The sequence below is a fragment of the Phascolarctos cinereus genome, unplaced genomic scaffold (assembly GCF_003287225.1).
Source record: "Phascolarctos cinereus isolate Bilbo 61053 unplaced genomic scaffold, phaCin_HiC Scaffold_1;HRSCAF=81, whole genome shotgun sequence".
Lineage (NCBI taxonomy): Eukaryota > Metazoa > Chordata > Mammalia > Diprotodontia > Phascolarctidae > Phascolarctos > Phascolarctos cinereus.
This window is the reverse complement of record NW_027555514.1, coordinates 36,960,119-36,977,987: the sequence shown is the minus strand read 5'-3', so window position 1 is coordinate 36,977,987 and position 17,869 is coordinate 36,960,119. Positions and strand designations below refer to the sequence as shown.

The following is a 17,869-nucleotide window of genomic DNA, read 5'->3' as shown; positions in this document are numbered from 1 at the left end:
TTTTCCTTTGAGCACACCTCTCACATTTAGAGGTCCAGCAGTTTAATGAGTGCTTGGAAATGACATCCTCTGCCTCCTTTCCCACCACTCTGTGTCCATCACTACAGAAGCAGAGAGGCCATTAAGTGTTTTTCCTCATTGGGTGGGTCACTGTGACTGAAGACTTAGTGATCAGCCTCCTTGGTGATGGTGACTACTAACATGTCAGCCTCCCCTCTTTCCAGGCAGAGGTTGCTCAGAATATAGACTTCACCATGGTGTTACATGAGTTCATGGCATTAACAAGCAACTTCCACCCCCCACAAAGAAGCCAGGCTAAATGCATAACCACCCAGACATCAAAGAATTGCAGCCATCTGATAGAAATTTAGTTGGAAATATTTGTCTCTTCAGCCCAATTTCAGCAGGCTGCTTTGTAATCAGCCTGCCTTTTACAAACGGATAGGCACCAATAAATTGCTTCAATGGCATTTAATAAAGATAATGCCTCTTTCATTTGCATTTTAAAACCGAAACTGCAGGATGAGAAGAGGGTGCAGTTTTTCAGAGTTCAAGCAGCCAGGCTTGTCAAGAGCTTCCAGATGAATCATCAGAAAAATGTTCCCTTCCTGTAATGTGGACGTGGGTGCACTTTGTGTTTTGCTTTTCAAAGTTTACAATTTTCATTCTGAGCAGTGCCATGTGCCCATAGCTATGGGATTCTTAGACAGTTAGGAAATAGCACATCATATCTGTTGTTGTATAGTTGTTCAGCAATTTAGAAGAGATGAAGGGAAAGGAGGGAGGGAAAGAGGACCTCTTAGATCCCTTCCAGCTTTAGAGATGTGAACCGATGAGTGCCTTAGTTTCCTCACCTGCAAAATAGCAAGTCTGATAAAGTACTTAAAATCAACAACCAAGTTACCCATTTATAGGCATAAAGTTGAGTTGACTGCTACCATCAGAGCCAAGAACTGGCGGAAAAGTCATCAGGGTGGGGAAGATTAGCTGCTGGTTTATCCCTAAGGTTCTCTGCCTTTGCACTTTTGCCCTGTTCCTGAATGCTGTAGAAAAATGGCACTGAGCCAGCCACTGCCGGATGGCGACCTCAACTCTACATACCTTGAGTCTGTGCCTGCAGATTGCACGAGGGACTGACTCTGCCTTCAGACTCTGCACAGACATGCAGCCCTCTCCTTGGGGCTCGGACTGAGGCTGATCTGGGGTCCCTTTCTGGAGCTGCTGACAGGCTGGTGAAGAGCTAGAGCTCCTTGGGGTTTCTCCCTGGGAGGCTATCTGCCTGGAATGGCCAAGAAGGCTGGGACAAGCTGACCTGGACTAAGGAACCTGAGAGGTAGGATCATTGAGGAGGCCCTGTGTATGAGGGGCTGCTGATGTCCCCTCCCTCCCTTCTGGATGACTGACCTTCTGGTACCTACCTGTTTGAGCTGGCCAGCAGGCACGGTGAGCCAGTGAGGCTAATGGGGTGGCATAGTTCTTGTTGTTTGACTTAGGGCCCATCTGGAAAATACAAATGGAGATTTTGAATTCCAGTCGCAGACTGTACAGACTTTATCCTCTTTTTTTCCTATTTGCTTTCTCTTATATCCAATAGCAGACCCATATCTGTGCTCATTCCTTCATTTGACAAACATTCAGGAGCATGAAAGACACATTGCAAAAATAATGGAGTAGAGACCAGACCTGGAATTTCACAGATATATCCATGAAAGCTGGGGATCTTCCAGCTGAGAAAACTCACTCTAACACAGGCTAGCCTCTGCTCCCCACGTTGGGTCCAGCTCTGAGAAGTGACTCCCAGGATCACTTGGCCAGGGGATATTTGAGGTGGACTCTAAGCCAGATCTTGCGGCACCCTATGTACCACACCATGTTGTCTCACGGTAATAATAGCTGACATTTATTTAGTGCTTGAGGGTCTCCAAAGTGCTTTATGTATGTTAGATCAGCTGATCCTTACAGCAGCCCTGTGAGCTAAGGTCACCCAGCCAGTGAATGTCTGAGCTGGGATTTGAACGTAGGCCTTCCTATCTCAAGTCTAAAGAGGTTTCTATTATATGTGTATAGATCTATCTATCTATCTATCTATCTATCTCTATCTATCTATCTATCTATCTATCTATCTATCCAGACATATATATGTATATATGTGTACATATATATATATACATGTGTATATATGCATATATATGCATGTATGTATATGTGTATATATGTATACACACATAGATATCTGTATATGTATTGTGTAGTAGAAGTATATATATACACATATAAACTATATGATATATAGTATGCATATAGTTTATATGTATGTATATATATATCTATCTATATATGTGTCTGTATGTATGTAGTATATCACACATATGGGGCAGCTTGGTGGCATAGTGGATAGAGCACTGGACTTGGAATTAAGAAGACTCATATTTATGAGTTCAAATCTAGCCTCGGACACTTCCTAGATGTGTGACCTTAGGCAAGTCACTTCACTCTGTTTGCCTTAGTTTCTTCCTCTGTAAAATGAGCTGGAGAAGCAAATGGCAAACCACTCCAGTATCTTTGCCAAGAAAACTCCAAATGGGGTCATGGGTCATGAAGAGTCAGACATGACTGAAAACAACTCAACAAAATATACACATATATAACTGTATGTTAACTAACTATGTACACTCAATATTAATATAGTTATATATAACTACATATACACAATATATGTATATGTGTACATATGCATATGTATGCATATATATGGTGTTTTTAAAAAAATAAAGTATTTAAGTGGTTCAGGCTAAAATCAGATTGCAGAGGGCTGAGCAGAAAGTGAGTAGGGAAGAAGCAGAATTTTCTGGTATAGACAAATTTTTTTTAAATTTTAACAATAAAAAGGACAAAGCATTTGATCAGATGGGTTACAAAGGTCAAGGAGAATACTTTTAGGATTGGAGAGACCTGAGCCTGCTTGCAATAAGTAGAAAGGGAAGAAGCAAAGATGTCTAATTAAAGTAGGGATGACTCATAAAGCAAGATCCCAAAGAAGGCAGAAGGACCAAGGTGCAGGTGGAGAGCCCAGCTTTGGTGAGAAGCCCAAGGAAGACACTAGTCTCAGTAAGGATTCCATGGTCACAAGGAAGGAAGGAAGGAAGAGTGGGTGATGGAGCTGAAGAGCGTTAAGGAGGAAAGAGCTGGAGGGAGCAGGCATCAGATGCCCTCAATCTTCTCAATCATTTGTATTTGCACCCCCAGCCTCTAAAGGCACAGTGCTTGACCCATTGTAGGCACTTAAGACATCCTTATTGATTATTGATTGATTGGCTGTGAGTGCATGGTCCAATCCTATTCTCCTAGTCCATTTCCCCATCCAGGCTTCACTTGTCATAGCCTTGACTCATGGCTTGCCACTTAATTGTTTCTCTAGTATCAGGTGTGGGGAATCTGTGGCCTTAAGGCCACATGTGGCCCTCTAGGTCCTCAAGTGCAGCCCTTTGACTGAATCCAAACTGCACAGAACAAATCCTTTTATTAAGGGAACCAGGTTCCCAACCTGTGTGGCCTATCCTATTAAGTGTCGTTGGAGAAAGCCATGAAAATGAATGGATTTAAACTATTCTATGTTTTCGGCACATGATGTTAATTATGTCCTTGCTGCTGCTAGACAATTCTTTTCAACCTTATCTCATTCTCCAATGATTTTCTTCTTCTTGACTGTAGAGACTTGACTTCTCTCCCCAAGAGAACTGGTGGAAGAACAATACTGTTCACAGAAAGTCTGGTAATACACCCAAAGAAACCAAGTCACCTGAAGAGTGTTTAAAGTTTAAAGAAGGAAGGCAAATGGATGAAAAAAAAATGGAAAAGATCTGTCAAGCTTTTCATACTTTGTCAATCAATAATCATTTATTAAGTGGTTACTATGTACCATGCCTTGTGCTAAGCGCGAGGGATACAAAGAAAGATGAAAATACAGTCCTTGCTCTCAAGGAGCTCACATCAAAATTGGGGAGGGGTGTGGTTAGGATGGACCAAGTGCAAATAACTGTATATACAACTGTACATACAAGCTATATATATATATATATATATATATATATATATATATATATATATATATATATATATATATATATATACACATAACTGTATATACAACTGTACATACAAGCTATATATATATATATATATATATATATACACATAGAGTAATAATAACAGAAGGAAGGCGTCAGCAGCGGGAAGACAAAGAAAGGTGTCGTGAAGAAAGTAAGATTTGAGCATTATCTTGAAGGAGGCCAGGGAAGCCAGAATATGGGAATGAGGGAAGTTAGAGGATCTGGGTTCAAATCTTGCCTCTGAAACATCTCTCTCTTTGGGGCTCAGTTTCCTCATCTGTACAGTGAGATGATTGGATTAGATAACTTTTGAGGTCCTTTCCAGCTCTAAATCTAAATCTAAGTCAAGGTAGTTACTCTCCTGAGGTCCAATTTCCAACTTGAACTCCCAGCCTTTGACTGGAGTTAGGAGTATGTTGGAGTCAGAGAGAGATCCATTTGGATGGACCAGTTGCTCTCTTGATATTTTGCTGGGATTAGCCATTTGAGAGGAGGAATTTTAATAGGATTTGGATGTGTGTGTGTGATTTAGAGCATGGAGATCTTGTAGGAACCTCGATGGAATGCCCCCGTAGGGAGTGTGAGAGACCCTCTGGCAAACTTTACCATGTTACCTAGGGCCCTGGTGGTCCAAAGACCTAGCACTACTCAAAGACACATGTCTTAGCAAATGGAATCTTCTTCTTGACCGTCCACTAAAATTTTCAATGAACGTAGGCCTTCCTATCTCAAGTCTAAAGAGGTTTCTATTATATATATATGTGTATATATATGCATATATATGTATGTATCCATGTATGTATATGTATATGTGTATATATGTATACACACATAGATATCTGTATATGTATTGCATAGTAGAAGTATATATATACACATATAAACTATATGATATATATCTTGTTAGCATTTATATCTTGGAAATTAGCCACAAATCAGGGCTTGATTTGTGATTTTAACTGTTTAGACTTAAGAAAGTGATGGAGAAAATGTTGATAGTATAGATTAAATTGAAAAGTGTGTTGTTGGAGTGGGGCAGGGAAGGTGGTTAAACATTTACTAGTATTTACCATGATTAGAGGGTTTCATAGGATTTAGAACTGGAAGAGACCTTAGGGTCCCTCCTCCAGTATTTTCATTTTATACGTAAGGAAAGTGAGGTCCAGGGAAGTGATTGAGTAAGGTCACACAGGTAGCAGCCAAGCCAGGATTAAAATTCAGGAAATATGAATTTCATACTCTGGTTTGCAGGAAAATCATTTCCCTAGAGCATCTTTAGGGCAAGGGCAAAGAATTTGGACTTCTCTCTGTGTGTTGTTTATAATCCTTTCACCCCTTTCTGTTGCTTCCTGCCTGGCAACCACAGTGCTCTCCTCTCTGTCTCTCTCTTCCTGTGTCTCTCTGTCTCTCTGTCTCTCTCTGTATTTCTCTCTCTCTCTGTATTTCACTCTCTCTCTCTCTCTCTCTCTCTCTCTCTCTCTCTCTCTCTCTCTTCTCTCTCTCTCTCTCCCTGTTTCTCTCCAGTTAATGCTCTTATCCTTACATGTTAATTCTATTCCATGGCCTCCTCAATCTAACCCAAGCACACTCATATTGATCAGTTGATCCTGTGTTCTGGGGCTATGTAACATGTACATTTCTGAATAGATGTATAGTTCATATTTTCTAAGTTCGCATTTAGAAACCTATCTATAAATGTGCAATTATGTGCTGATAAGCATATGCTTTTAAATGTGAACTTTTAAAATGTAAATGATGCCTACATCTCTAGTGATTTCTCTATCTCACTGCCTATTATCATATCTTTGTATCCACACCTGTATTTAGACCTAGGTATAATTCAGGAGTCGCTGGATGAAGAGCTTAGCAATGGAAAGACCCAGAGGATGTGGGACTAGAGATGGTTCTGAAAGATGGAAGTGTCTACAGAGACAGAGCAACAAAGTGCACTTAGAACTTGGAACTGAAATAGAATCCTTTGGGGGTATATTCAGAGGTCAAAGGGACCTGGGAAGAGTCTAACCCTATCATTTTGGGGATATCAGATGGGGAAACTGAGGCCCAGAGAGGTTTATGTGATTTGGCCAGAGTCACAATCAGTATGTGGCAGAAAGCAGGACTTGACCCTAACTCTGAAGCCTATCCAGTATACCATAGTCACCTCTCCTGTGTGTACCTGGCACACAGTAGGCACTTAATAAATGCTTATTGATTGACTTCTTGATCTCATGATGGAGTAATACAACATTTATTAAGTGCCTGTGAAAATAGTTATCATTCATTCATCACTTTAAGTTTTACAAAGCATTCTTAGACATATTTGACCCTGACAGTAGCACTGTAAGGTAGGCGCTGTTAGTGTTACATTTTTACAGATGAGGGTTGACTTGCTCAGTGCTTCACAGCTAGTTAGTGTCTGATTTGACTCCAGGTCTTCTTGAGTCTGCTATGGCATGCTGCCTACTATGTGAAGAGTGTACTGGTAGGTGTGTGAGACGGGGCCATGTCCTCAAGGAATCAACAGCCTAGCAGAGGGGAAAAAGAAGAGGAAGAGAAAGAAAGAAGAGGGAAGGAAAGAAAGAGGAAGAGAGAGTGAGAGAGGAAAGACTTGTTCATTTCAGTATGAGCAGCACCACAGGACGTAAATCCTTCAGAATCTAAGGACAGATGCCATTTTCAAAATTGGGAGATATTTGTAGGTTCATTCATCTGATGTTAGAGGTCATCTAGCTTTAACACTCTACTCTACTCCTTCTTTTACAGATGAGGAAAATAAAACTCAGCACGGTAACATGCATTGACGTGGCCAAGGCCACACAGGGAATAAATGACTGAGTCAAGATTTAAGCCACATTTGCTTAACTCCAAATATGGTGCTATTCCAATGGTATACAGTCTCTTCTCGAGAGGAAGCTTGCCACCTGGAAATCCATTTCAATTTGACAGACATTCATTTGTTCAGCCACTGACTTTCCACCGTACATTTTTCAAACACACGAAAGGGAGATACTTTTAGCTGAAGGAATAAGGAAAGAGTTGGCCTCTGAGAAATGCCTTAGAGAAGAGGAGAATTTCGACAGGCAGAGACAAAAAGGGCATGCTTTCTGGGCACAGAGGAAAGACTACAAGAAATGAGCTCTGGGAACAACTCTGGCTGAGAACGTAGAGGACGTATAGGGAATTAATGAGAAACAAGTTAGGAAAGGTGGATTTGACTCAGATTTGTGACACCCTTACATACCAGCCTAGGGAGTTTGGATTTTATCCTAGAGGCACCAGGAAGCTACCAAAGGTTTTTGAGGAGGGGAGTAATACGGTCAGAGCAGTGCCTTAGGAAGGTTATTTTGACAGTTGTATGGTGGATTAGGGAGAAAGAATGAAAGCAGGAAGACCAATTAGAAGGCTGTCCCATATCCCAGGAGGCAGAACTAACAGAACTTGGTAACTGGGTGGAGATGAAGGATGGGTGAGAGTGACTGTAGGGACTGTTAGGATAGTAACAATGACAATAATGACAATAATAATAATAACTAGTGTTTGTATCATACCTATTGCATACCAGGCACCATACTAAGTGCTTTACAAATATTATCTCATTTGCTCCTCACAACAGCCCTGAAAGGAAGGCACTATTATTATCCCCATTATAGTTGAAGAAATGGAGACAAACAGGATTAAGTGACTTGTTCAGGGTCACACAACTAGTAAGTGTCCCAGGCCAGATTTTAACTCAGGTCTTCCTGACTCCAGGCCTGGCATTCTATCTAATTTGACACCTAGGTGCCTCTCAATCAACAGAAATGAGAATGAGAGGGAAGTTTAGGGGGCATGTTGATGAATTTGCTTTTGGACGTGTTAAGTTGGCAGTCCCCATTGGTTGGGATGCCCAGCAGGCACAGTTAGAGATACAAGTCTGAAGCTCAGGGCAGAGATCAAAGACTATGGAGGACCTACAAACCTAAGTGGGAGATCCCCCAATGGACATGAACATATATGTCATCCTATGAAAGAGGAGAAACAGCTTAGACTCTGGGGCACAAACTTGCCTACACTCTCCTAACTTGGTCTTTTTAAAGATCTAGATTACATAATTCTTGGTCAGACCACAGCTAGAGTATTATGTTCACTTCTAGGCACCATATTTTAGGAAGTGCATTGATCCTCTGGCAAGAAGCCAAAGGACAGAAAGATGATAAAGGTCGTGGAGTTCCTCCTCAATGAGAATCAGCTGAAGGAACTGGGAATGTGTAGCTTGGAGAAGAGAAAACTTACTGGAAACAGGAGAGCTGTCTTCTAGTCTTTGAAGAGCTGGAGCTGAGGGGAGGTTTGAGGCTGTTTTGATTAGCCCCAGGAGGCAGAGCAGAGAGCAAAGAGTGGGAGTTACAGAGAGGCAGATTTGGGCTTTATGTAAGGAAAATCCTCTCCTCTTCCCTATCAACCACCTTACCCCTCTTCTCTTCCGTATCTGCTCTACCTAGAGGGTAGGGACTGTCTCCTTTGCCTGTATTTGTATCCCCATTGCTTAGCATAGTGCCTGGCACTTAGTAAGTGCTTTATGCATCTATCTCTCCCTCCCTCTTATCAATATATCCTTTTATCTATGCATCCAAGTATGTATCTATATATATATATATATATATATGTGTGTATGTATATATATGTGTATATGCATGTCTGTCCATCTGCCCATCCTTCTACATATCTACCTAATAACTTTCAGTCATGTCCAATTCTTTGTGACCCAATTTGGGATTTTCTTGGCACAGATGCTGGAGTGGTATTGTTTTACAGATGAGGAAATGAGGCAAACAGGGTGAAGTGACTCCCAGGGTCACAGTTAGTATGTGTCTGAGGCCAGATTTGACCTTACGAAGATGAGTCTTCTTGATTCCAAGCCCAGTGATCTGTGCACTATGGCACCGGCTAGTTGCCCGTGCCTAATAACTACAGCTATCTAACAGCGGATTGGGCTGCCTCAGAAGGAGGTAGGTTTCTTCCCCTTGGAGGTGTTCAAGAAAATGCTCAATGACCTTTTGCCAGATATGATGGAGAGGAAACAATTGTTCAGCTGGAGGCTGGATTGGATGGCCCTTGAGGTCTGTTCCAACGCTGCAGGCCACTGGATCTGTGATTGATTCTCTCCCTTGTTTATGTAGAAATCTCCTCAGGTCACAGGTCAGTGTCTTTGGAAATCTAACAAAGAATTGCTTGAATGACCACCGAGGAAAGAGAAAGAAACTGCTGGGTAGAAGAGTTTGTATTTCTGGGGTGGGAGGAGAAACTGGAGAAGTCTATTCTGGGTCCTTTCCCTCTCTGGTCCTTGGGAAAGCTCAGTTAAGTCTTCCAGATTCTAGATGACTTGCTCTGCTAAACATGTCCATAAATGGATGAATCTGGAGCTGGGGTTCTTCACCAAGGGTTGATAACTGTACTTCAAATATGTTTAGTTTCCTCTGCAATCCTCTGTATTTTATTTTACGCTTTTAAATGCATTATTCAGTCTTAGACTTCACTAGGCAGCCAAAGGGGTCCATGATAACAAAAGGTGTCCATATCTATGTCAAGAACCCTAGCTCTTGATGTGACACCCCTGTCAACCAGTGCAAAGGTCTTAGGTGTGGGCTAACGGATGGAGGTGGGGGCCAGAGGTCTGCTACTTTCCGCTGTCCTCTAACAGACTTTGTAGCCCTGAAGCCACCATGCCTTCTAGCTTGGGACATGGACTGGATTTCTCCTAGGGAAGTTTGCATCACTTCCAGCCTCTCCAACCTGGTGAATTACTGGTGTAGCTTGATTAAGATCAGAGAATTGAAGCTTCAGAGCTAGAAAGTACCTCAGAGGCAATCTAGTCACAACCTTCCTTTCCCCTCTCCCTGCATTTTACAGATGAGGAAAATGAGACCCAGGGTGATGAAGCAGCTTGTATAAGGCAACAGGTAAGCATTAGAAAGAGGATTTGAACCCTGGTCAGAGTCGATACTGTTTTCATACTATTGATACTATATTTTCCCATACTTTCCATACTATTCTATGCCAGTCAGTTTCATTGCTCTTACAGGTTTCTGACAGTGGAGCTATTCATAGACTTCAAATCAGAAGAGAGGAAAGGGACTTGGGGGGACTCCTCCAAGGGTCATAGGATCATTGATGAAAGTCTAAAGGAACCTTAGAGGTCATCTGGGTCAGGCTAAAAATTTGCCAGCAATTTAGAGGGTGCAGAAAGGCCAATGGTAAAGACCCTAGTGGCTAAGCTTTTGCCTTCTTGTTTGCTTCTATCCCTTGTAAACGCATGAAAACTCTTCTAATTTGACTGGTAAACACCAGTCCCCATGAGACTCTCCATCGTGGTTTCCATGATGGTTTTTTCTTTCTCTTATTCAGTTTCGTACAGGTTGAATGGCTTCAGTCAAAGGCAAGTAACTACGGGCCCAAATTGAATTGCTCTGAATTTCATGCCCCTCTCTTTTTCCCAGGGACCACATCATATAGAAATTACAATTAGGTCCCAATACACCAGGAAAAGATATTGATTAAGGGGGAATAAGCTGGGGACAGATTTTGTTTTGAAGAGATTTGCATCTTTAAATAGTAATCTGGGCTTTAAAGCATCCCCATAGGGATGAAAGACAACTCCAAGTCTCAGGAGGTCAGGACCAATTTGTGATTTCTGAAAGGCAACGGGTGTTGTTAGAACATCCCATCTTTATGTAGTTCTTTACAGTTTATAAGATAAATTGCTCATAAAAATCCTATGAAGCAGGAGATGGAAGCACCTATTTTGTAGATGAATAAACTGAAATTCAGAGGGTTAAGGGGCTTATCCAAGATTATATAGCTAATAAGTAATGAATGAACGTGCCTCAGGGGCATTTTCTCTGGCTATCTCCCATCCCTGGAATTCTTTCCCTCTCTGCTCCAACCTGCTGCCTTCCCTGGCTTCCTTCAAGCCCCAGCTAAGACCTTCCCTTCTACAAGAGGCCTTTCCTGGTTCCTCTTTAATGATAGTGTATCTTCTGTTAATTATCTCCAATCTATTTTATCTGTATCTTGTTTGTGGGCAGGTAAGTGGCACTGTGGGTAGAGCCCTGGTCTAGAGTCTGGAAGACCTGAATTCAAATCCATCCTCAGACACTTGGTAGCTGTGTGACCCTGGGCAAATCACTTAACCCTGTTTGCCTCAGTTTCCTCATCTGTCAAATGAGCTGGAGAAGGAAATGGCAAACCACTCCAGTATCTCTGCCAAGAGAACCCCAAATGGGGTCATGAAGAGTCAGACGTGACTGAAAACAACTGAACAACGACAATTTCTGTTTGTACATAGTTGTTTTCATCTTATCTCCCCCGCTACACTGCCTTACCTTATAGCTGCCTTATAGCTCTAGTGCCTAGCTTAGTGCCAGGCACATAGGTACTTAATAAACACTTCAGTCAATAAACTAGAGTAAAGAAGCATTTATTAAGTGCCTACTACGCACTGGGCACTGAGTTAAGTACTGGGAATACAAATTTGAAAAGTGACCCAGTTCTTGCCCCCATGGAGCTTTTATTCAAAAGGGGGCACATAGGGCAAATAGAGACACAGGAGGATAGTACCTACAGGGGAATGTGGTCCAGGGAAGGGAGTTTTGGTATAGGGTTCACAGCAGGCAGTGAGTTGATTCACCGGGCAGTCCACTGAAACGCTCTTTCCGAACACAATGATACTATTGATTTCCTTACTGTACACAGGGCAAGAGGTGGAAGGGAAGAAGAACACTAGGGGCTGCAAGGCCTGTGGCAAGATGGCCTGGGATGGAGGGATGGCTGGACTGGGCTGGGCTGCTCTGGCCACTTGGATGAAGCTGCTGTACCCCAAGGCAGGAGTTCAAATGGAGTTAACTGTGGTTCTGGGAGCCTGGGAGCCTGGGGGGAGATGACTCCCATTACAGTACTCTTCTTGATGTTATTGTGTTTCCTTTAATCAAGGCCTTCCTGACGTTAAGAATATTTATTTAGCTATATATTTATATAGCACTTGACTGTGTTCCCCCTAATTCCAACCCAGTGAAATTAGAATATTCAAGTTTCAAATTGATCAGTGATTCATGCAACATTCATTCAATAGGAATTTACCTTCCTCGAGGGCAGAGATGGTTTTGTGTGTGTATGTATGTATGTATATATGTATACATGTATTTGTGGCTTGTTTTTCAATCATTTCAGTTGTGTCCGACTCCTCCTGATCCCATGTGGGATTTTCTTGGCAAAGATACTGGAGTGGTTTGCCATTTCCTTCTCCAGCTCATTCGACAGATGAGGAAACTGAGGCAAACAGGGTGAAGTTTCTTGCCCAGGGTTACATAGCTACTAAGTGTCTGAGGATGGATTTGAACTCACAAGGAGGAGCGCTCTATCTACTGAGGCACCTAGCTGCCCCATACATATGTATATATGTGTGTGTGTGTGTGTGTGTGTGTGTGTGTGTGTGTGTGTGTATGAATGCACTGACATACATACACATAGACACGCATAAAATATTGTGCTTTCTCTGTATATGCAGGCTTATTATATGCTGGGCACTATGCTAGATATTCAGCATTTAAAGAAAAAAAAAGACTCTCCCTGCTCTCTGGAAGCTTACATTTCACTTGGGCAAAGCTGGAGCTACCCAGATAAAACCCAGAGAGGTTCTCCCCTTTGCTATGTAAACACAGCCCAGTCTTACCTGCCCTTACTGTGTAACTGTGTATGTGCTCCCATAAGAAGTAACATTTTTACTTTGCAGCTTGTGAAAGTGAAAGAATTATTTCACCCGTTTTATACATAGGGGACCTAAGGTTCAGAGAAATAAAGTGACTTGCCTAGAGTCAAGTGGTTACTAAGTATTAGAGGCAGAACTTGAGCCCAGCTTTTTTGACTCTAGTTCCAGGGCTCTTTGCCCTATGTAAAGAAGAAGGTCTTGTCAAAGTTTTGGAAAACTGGTTGGAAGTTCTCCGATAATTTTTCCAGTAATTGGAGAGAAAAAAATGTGCAATCCGCATTCAGCCGGGATAAGGGTCTGGCAGCTGTTTGGAAAGTTTGGAATGGATGAACTTTGGCTGAGCTCCTTCCTGACTGCTTCTAGCTTTATTTGTTCATTTTGTCTGTTCATTTTATCCATCCGACTCCATTTTCAATTACTGGTTCGGCTGTAAACTGGTCTGTGGGGCCTGAAAAAAAAGGGAGGAAAGAAAATGTTTAGGACAACAGAGGCTTGTTTCCTTGTTAACATGAAGGCTGGATTTCCTACTAGGATCCCTTGTTAAAGGAGCCTTGAACCAGCCCCAGGAAAAACAACTTTTTGAATTGTCTCCACTCGAAGGAAAATGAGCCCGGTCCATTTAGCTCATGAAGTCTCTGCAGAGCCCTCAGGAATGGCTGATCCCTTTCCCTGGGATCTCTCATTCCCACTCTTCCTCCTTTTTGTAGTCACCAGGGAAGAGGAGGAGAATCTTAGGATCCCAGCTTTAAGCTCAGAGTGACCCTAGGGGTCATCTAATTCAACCCCCTTAATTTATAACTGAGGACTCCAAAACCCAAAGCGATAAAGCACGTACTGGATTGGAACCAGTGCTGGAGCAGGACCAGGCCTGGAACCCAGTTCCTCTGACTTCAAATTCAGAGCTTTCTACTGCACTGGGCTGCCTCCACTGATTACTTGTGTGCCCTTGGGCAAAGCCTAAGGGTCTTCAGCCCCTTCCCTCTCAGTCTTTTCATCTGCAAAAAAGAGTGAGTTTGACTAGAAGATCTTACATGATCATAGAGAATTTCCAAATTCTCTTCCAATTCTAAATTCCATGACCAGCTTTTTACCTGCAGGAGACTTGGGACTGGGAAAACTGCAAGTTTGATTTGCCGGTGTACTATCTTAGGGCAACTGGACCTGGAGTCAGAAATACCTGAGTTCAAATACAGCCTCAGTTACTTACTAGCTTTGTGACCCTGGGCAAGTCACTTCACCCTGTTTGCCTCAGTTTCCTCATCTGTCAAATGAGCTGGAGAAGGAAATGGCAAACCACTCCAGTAGCTCTGCCAAGAAAACCCCAAATGGGGTCACGAAGAGTCCAGCATGACTGAAATGAATGAACATTGAGTGGAGCATATAGCTCAGGTATTAACCTCCTACAAGAGGCTTTCCTGCCTCCCTGGTTGTTAGTGCCCCCCACCAAATTACCTCGTACACTGTTGTATAGCCCAGTAGAGCGTAAGCTCCTTGAGGACAACACCTTTTTTCCTTTTTCTGTCTTGGTATCACCATCACCTGGCGTAGAGCCTGGCTCTTTCATTAAATGCTTGTTGAATTGAAGCTGTTCCTCCCATCTATAAAACCAAGAGCAGGCAGAAAGGCTGCAGACAGAGAACAAACCTATAATTTGTTTTGAGGAAATCAGATTTTCTCTGTTTCAGACACTGGGTTAAGCGAAGACCTCAGTGGGCACTTACAAAGCCTTCGAGGAAAAGCATTCAGCAGTCAATATTATTATGACAGTTTCAATGTCATTTTAGATCTGATAAACAGAACCATCTCCTGCACCGGTTTGAAAGGTGCTCAAGGCAGGCGCTGTTTGGAAGGTGACAGATAGGACTGTGCTCTGCTAGAAAATGAAACCAAACTGATTCAAAGATGCCTGTCAGGTGAGAGAGAAAGGATAGATGGACCGGCGTGGTGTCTAGCTTTTAAGGCTAACTGGAGAAGCTGATGAAATGGGGGCAGTTTGTTTCTATCAGTGCTCCTTGATTGCCTTGCCAAGCATTTGAGAATGCCTTCATTGTCTCAGGAAACACCAAAGCATCCAGTGACTCTCAATCATGAAACTCAGGCCCTGACTGCTCTCTTCCCTGTGGCCAGGAACAAACCATTCCAAAGGAACTCTTTTGAGAACTAGGAGGAAAGAAAAAGAAAACTTTCCACTTATAATGTATGTAAAATACTTTGCAAACCTTAAAGTCCCATAAATATTCTAGTTATTATTATTATGATGACTTATTAAAAATGAACTGTTGAACCCAGTTGAATGTTGTGCTATTATAATGACTGATCTTGATGTTGGAGAAGAGATGAAAAATTGAGCTTTTAATCAGTTGGTCAGTCAACTAACATTAATTAAGCTTTTACTCTATACCAGACACTGTGTGAAGTGTTGATGATAGAAAAGACAAAAAACAGACTCCACTCTCAAAGGAGCTCACAATCAAATGAGGGAGGAAACATGCAAACAACTACGTACGGTCTTAGTTTCCTTGAAATTTCCTCAAGTCTCCTCGAAAATATATACAAGACAAATCAGAGATATTTCAGAGGAAAGATGCTAATTTTAAGGAGGACTGGAAGAGGGGAGATTTTAGTTGAGCCTCAAAGGAAGCCAGGAGGTAGGGATGAGGAGGGAGAGCATTGTAACCATGGGGGACATGGAATAAAAACACTCTGAGTCAGTGGAGCATGTGGTCAATCAAACAGCAAGCTTTTATTAAGTACCTACTATGTGTCAGGCACTGTGCTGGGCACTGGGCATGTAAGGACAAAGGATGAAACAATGCCTCTTCTTAAGGAGATGTTGGGAACTATGCCTATGGAGATAGAGCTAGAAGGGACTTTGAAAGTCTAGTCTACCTCCTCATCCCCTCCCCCACCATTTTATAGATAAGGAAATTGAGACCACCGGGAAGGGAAGTGCCTTGCCCAAGGTAACACAGCGAGTCAGTGGTAAAAGTCATACTCATGTCTTTGACTCCAGCACTAATGGAAGATGTGGAATGCTGTAAGCCAAGAAGGCCCCAGGTTTTGCTTGACTGTTTTCTTGGTTACAGGGAGCCTTCCCTTGTTAGGTCTGGTGTCAGCATATCCCACGTCACCTGGGTTTGTGAGTTGCATTCTTTTCATGTTACTTGGGACATCTACAGGTCTTAATTGGGCAGGAGCTCACTAGGCCCCAGATCTGTCACCTTCTCTTGGCAGGATGCAAGAGAGGTGATTCTGGGGAGGACAGAATCAGGCTGGCCACGCATGGCCTCGTGGAGTGCCGCCAAGCCAACAGTTGCTGGTTGTACTCCCACAAGACCCCAGGTCCAGTTGTCGGTGGTAAAATGGATCCTCAGCTGTTGGGAGGCAGAGGTGAATGTGGGGAAGGTGATCTGGCTGCCCAGACAGGCTATTTTTTTAACCTTTAAAAATAGACATGTATGATAACAGAGACGTTTTTATTAAATATTGACATTTATGTCACATTTTAAGGTTTTCAAAGCACTTTTTATATATTATCTTACTGGAGGCTCATGGCAGCCTGCTACATAAGTGCTCCAGGGATCAGATGAGAAAATGGATGTTTTTACAGGTTACTTGCCTAATGTCACACAGTTAATATCAGGGACAAAATTTAAACTCAGGTCGTCCTGGTTCTAAGTGCATCGCTCAAGTCCATAGATTTCGATTTAGAGAGTATTGAACCTAACCCCCTCAAATCTGAAGGATTTGAACTCAGTTCTTCCTAGCTCTCTATTTATTTTACCACCTAACTGCCTACATCCCCTGGATCTTTTGATGAGATCTATCTCTTTTCTTATTATACTTGTTTCTATTTCTTCTTTCTTGCCCAAATATGTTTATATTCCCCTGAAGAATAGGTAATTTGCAATCTCTCCCCCTGCCTCCTTCTACGTGCCCACCACCACAGACCTTCTACATGTAAGGTATAGCCTTGATGTGAAAATGTCATTCTTGGGATTCCCCACCCCCTTTGTCTTTTAATAATTAAAAAAAGATCCTTGAGGATCCACTATGTGAAAGCACCATGTCTATAGATATTCTTCTTCTTGAATGAATGAATGAATGATTCAAAAAGCATTTATATATTCGTATACCGGAAGTGTTTGCATTGCAAAGCAAAGCATTGCAGTCTACTGCAGACAGATTGGAAAGGCCCAGAAGCCCCAAAGGTTTTTTAGCAGCAGGGTAGATGGCAGGTTCCTGGGTCCTCAGGACGGATCTGTAGGACAGATGGCAAGGCTTGGTGGTCCTCCATCTTACCTGAAGGATTGCAGTTAGTGATTCCCAGATCATTCAAGTGGTGTGAGCAGCCATGATCACTATACAGGGAGTTGGGGAGGTTGGGTAGCTGGAGGGGACCAGCCTCTTACCATGTGGAAGCCTCATTGACTTTGTCCTCACTCATCTGGAATTACTGATGAGCCATATGTGTTAGTCAACACAACTCATCTCTTTCTTCTGGCAGCTCTAGTTCTAATGAAATGTGACAGATTTAATTTGATCAGCACTTATTAAGCACTTACTCTATACCAGGCACTGTGCTAGGTATTCACATGTGCTAATGTGAACTCATACAGAGGAGTATTACATTTTGGAGGTCCTTTGGGGTAGATTATACTAATTTGATTCTGGATTTAGAATGATTTCTCCCATGTTGAACAGCTATATGGGCAGCTAGATAGTATAGTAGATAGAGTACCAGCCCTAGAGGCAGGGAGACTCATCTTCCCTAAGTTCAAATCCAGCCTCAAGCACTTACTAGCTGGTGACCCCGGGCAAGTCACTCAATCTTGTTTGCCTCAGTTTCCTCATCTGTCAAAAGAGCGGGAGAAGGAAATGGCAAACCACTCCCAGTATCTTTGCCAAGAAAATCCCAAATGGGGTCATGAAGAGTCAAACACAATGGAACAATTATTATTATCCATGATAGGGAATTACCTCGATCACTGAGAGGTTCAGGGACTTGTCCCTGTGGTCA

At 42.4% G+C, this 17,869-nt stretch overlaps 1 long non-coding RNA gene across 1 annotated transcript in view; it reads left to right on the top strand.

Moving 5' to 3' along the window:
• The first annotated feature begins 795 nt into the window (after positions 1 to 795).
• The window catches only part of LOC144456344 (uncharacterized), an 81,963-nt gene continuing 64,889 nt past the window's right edge, over positions 796 to 17,869 (top strand). Inside the window, exon 1 of the long non-coding RNA XR_013485427.1 lies at positions 796 to 1,333. This is a non-coding gene — a long non-coding RNA (uncharacterized LOC144456344). The remainder of the gene's footprint in view (positions 1,334 to 17,869) is intronic.